Genomic DNA, 3,658 nt, shown 5'->3' with positions numbered 1-3,658 from the left:
GGGGCCGCCCCGGCCGGCGCTGCGCCGCGCTGCCTTGGGGGGAAGAAGAGAGGTTTGGGTTCGGGCTGCTCCATAAATGAATTGTGGGGTTAGTGCTGGGTGGGAGTACGGCCAGCTTCACCTCCAGTTCTTCTCAGAAGATGTATGAAGCGAGACTTCTGAACTTGATTTTCATAGTTTTAGTTTCACGTGGCCATCCCAGAAAATTGGAGCCAGATTTTCAAAAGTATTCCGGCATCTAACTCTATTAAGAGTCCGTAAGCCCTGCTTGGTGTCTAGTTCCAGCCAAAACAGTGACCATCTCTTCCGTCAGGCCGAGAGGCCAGCACTTTCCATCTTTTCACAGTCCGATTGTCTTTCTCAGGAGGGACGATGTACACTTTTTTTTTTTACCTTTTTTTTTTTTTTTTCTCTTCCCCCTAACCTTCCTCCATGATTTTTTTCTTCTTTTCGCCCCCTCTGCCCCAGTGGATCCAAGAAGGGACCAGACGGGTGTTTCCTCCCGGGCTTTAAGGTGCTCCAGGAGGCTGTTGCTGCCCCAGCCCTGCCGCTGGTCCCTGCTAGGATGGAAGGGTGAATGATGGCCAATGGTCCCCGGAGCACTGGAGCTGTCTCCGAGGGTTGGTGTGCGTTCCACTGCCATCCCATCAACCAGAGACCTGTGGCTTGGCCGGGGGCTGCCTGGACCTGCAGTGGGGATGCTGGAGCAGCGTCCTCCTTTCTGACTCAAAGTGGAAGGGGGAGGGCAGAAAGAAGGGGTTTTGTTGATGGGTTTTAACCAGTGAGTAGGATAGCTGTCCCCATCTCCTCCCACCGCCCCAGTAATTATCATCTCTAATGATCAGACTTTTCTGTGGCGAAAGGTGAGCCTTTGGATGGGCCCACCTGCCCCGGGGTTGCACAGGGGTGGGATTGCTGCTGCTTCTTATCTCCTTTTATGGAGGCTGAAATCTCTGAGTGGGCCAGTTTCGTAGCCCATCGGTGTAGTAGTGCTGCTTCAGGTAGTGAAGTGTGAAGAAAAGCAGTCTGGCTTCTGGGTGCCACCTGGCACTGCGTTTTAATCCTCGCTTTAGGGCCACACTGGAGCAGGAGCACATCCCGCCTGTCTCTCCAGGAGCCCTGGGCACAGATCTCCGCATCCACGAGTCTCTTGCAGCAGTGGGAGGAGAACCTCTTCTCACCGTGGGGCCGGGGTCCCAGGCGGTGGGCTGGGAGGTCTCCTCCCTTCGGGTGTTGTGCAGAACTTGAATGCAGAGTAACTGCTGGGGCTGCATCCTGTCTGTGGTGGTCCCGGGTGCCAGCTGGGCTGTGATGACCGTAGCAAGCCTGTGATGTGGTGGCCAAGCCGTGGCTGGAGAGCCGTGGCCTCTGGTTGTGGCTGTCAGCAGGATGTGAGGCGAGTGGCTGGCTCCTGGTGGACCTTAGTGACTTCGGGTAAGCGTGAGGAATAGGCTGAAAGCACCTTCTCCACTGCAGCAGCCATAAATTTGGGCTGTGGAGGGAAGAAGAGGTCCTGCCCACTGCAGTAGCAGCAGAATACAGGAGTCAGTCTGTTGGTGGTTGGAAGGTAAAGGTCGAGATGTGTCCCAAAGGCAGTAGGAATGTGTCAGCTTGGTGCTGAACTTCGAAGGCCCTAAAACAGACGCGGCAAAAGCATTTCCCCTCCTTCTCCCGGCTGGCATCTCGCTGGCCGGTGCCCGTGCGCTGGGGTTACTGGGTGCGCTGTCTGTGCCTCCTGGGCAGCGGTCGATGCCGCACAGGCAGTGCCGCCCCACCGGAGAGCCGGGCTGTGTGGGCAGCGAGATGGGACTGGCAGGAGAGGAGCAACCAGAGTGGGTTGTTTTGCCTGTACAAAAAGAGGGGAGAACCCCAAAAGAAAGAGCAGGAAAGCCTGTATAGTGGCTCTTTGGCTTTCTTATGTCTGCTAAACTGGTTTTGGCATTATGTACAGCACAAATGTGTTTTATTTCTCCTCAAATGTAGCAGCTAACGCAGGGAGCAGGGCAAGAGGCAAGTCTGCAGCCCCAAGCGCCCAGGCAGGCAGGAGATCCGTCTCTGTCCAGGTCCCACCGTCGGGATCCCGTTATTTTAGCTGTGAAGAAGCAGGCGCAGGTTTGAACCCCAAAACGCCTGTCCGGGTTTGCAGGGGCTCGGCCTGCAGGCAGCTGGCCCGGGGAGCAGGGGTGGCTGCGGGCAGGAGCCTGCCTGCCTCCTGCCTGCCTCCTGCCTGCCTCCTGCCCTGTGCCTTGGGGAACAGTGGGGTGTAGTTAAAAATATGTGCCTGACTTTTCCAAAAGCTGTGGAATTATTTGAAGAAAAAATGGTTATTGGCTTCCTACGGGCATCCCTTTTTGACCACAGCCTGGGTAGTGCGTGCAGCAAGCACCAGCGCTTATCATTGAGTGACTGACAGTTATTTTGTTCTAATAAATTCACTCTTCTAGACAGTAAGCTACATAGCATCCATGCCCATGAGGTTTAAATGCATTTTGACTGCAGTTAAAGTGTTTTTGATAACAAGACTTGGGAATTTTGTTGCATCTGGACTTATAATTAGTTGGGTTTTAATTATGCATGAGTATAAATTGGAGGACGATGTCTTCTGTTCCAAGCAGAGGTTGGATTGAGGTAACTTAGTCCATTTGGCTATGTCTGCCCCAGAAAGGGGGATTATAAACAGGGTGAAATCACATTCTGCAGTATTTCCCGGTGCTTGTAATACCTGCGCATGCACTCGTGCTCCTGACACACAAACTCGGGCACCTTTGTCTTAGCTGAATGGGTTTAGATATGCAGAATCAATAGTGACAGTAAGTAGATAGAAATACATTAACTTCACCCAGACTCGTGCAAAAAGGCATGGGGGATGTATGGAAAGCTAGTGAAATTGGTATTTCTCCTTGTGGTAAAAGTGATCTTCTCCTGGGGAGCAAAGTGTGTCAGATGAAACATTTCTTGTTCTGCAGTGGGTGGAAAGACACCGGAGCTAAATCCTCTTACAAGGAGCTGTGCCTGCATGGAAGGCAGCTTCAGGCGGGGTGAGGGGGGCGGCAGGGGGGGAACGTGGCAGCCGGCTAACGCTCTCCAAGGGCGGGACTTAATCGCTTTTAGTTGGTTTTCCCGTGGCTGAAGGAGCCTGGAGGAGCTTGGTCTGCCAGTGCATCCCCAGCAGGAGTACACCGTGTGGACGGATAGAGAAACCGAAAGCGGCCTTGGGTGACGGTGGTTGTTCACGCGTGCTGAACGGGCACTGCTGGCGCCTGGCGATGTGGTGACAAGATACGAGATGCTCTGAGCGCGGCCTCTCTGGAGCTGTTTTCCTTCCCCCGTGCCTGAGAAGCAGGGCTGGGGCGCACATCGCTGCGTGGGGGGCGGGCAGGCAGATGGGCAAGACGGCAGAGCTCTTCTGGCCTCTGCCCAGAGCTGGTGTGGCCGGCAGACTGGGAAAGCGATGATTCCTCAGGAAAACTGCTTTGTTAGCCTTTGGAGAGACTTCCAGTAGGAAGGAAAAGAACTAGAGGCCCCTTGGGAGAAATCGCATCCATCACCCATGCACCCCGGCTGTGGCGGTGTGCTGTGGCACCCGTGTGGTTACCTGGAGTGCCGCGGCAGCCGTGCGGTGACCTTGTGGCAGGCGGGGGGCATGTGCAGGTTCCTG

At 54.7% G+C, this 3,658-nt stretch overlaps 1 protein-coding gene across 1 annotated transcript in view; it reads left to right on the top strand.

The window, feature by feature from the left end:
• Positions 1-3,658, top strand: part of PWWP2B (PWWP domain containing 2B) — an 81,206-nt gene that overhangs the window by 59,776 nt on the left and 17,772 nt on the right. The window lies entirely within an intron of this gene.

This window comes from Charadrius vociferus, unplaced genomic scaffold (genome assembly GCF_000708025.1).
Source record: "Charadrius vociferus isolate BGI_N301 unplaced genomic scaffold, ASM70802v2 scaffold38, whole genome shotgun sequence".
NCBI lineage: Eukaryota > Metazoa > Chordata > Aves > Charadriiformes > Charadriidae > Charadrius > Charadrius vociferus.
The sequence above is the reverse complement of the archived record's forward strand: the minus strand, read 5'-3'. Positions and strand labels throughout refer to the sequence as shown.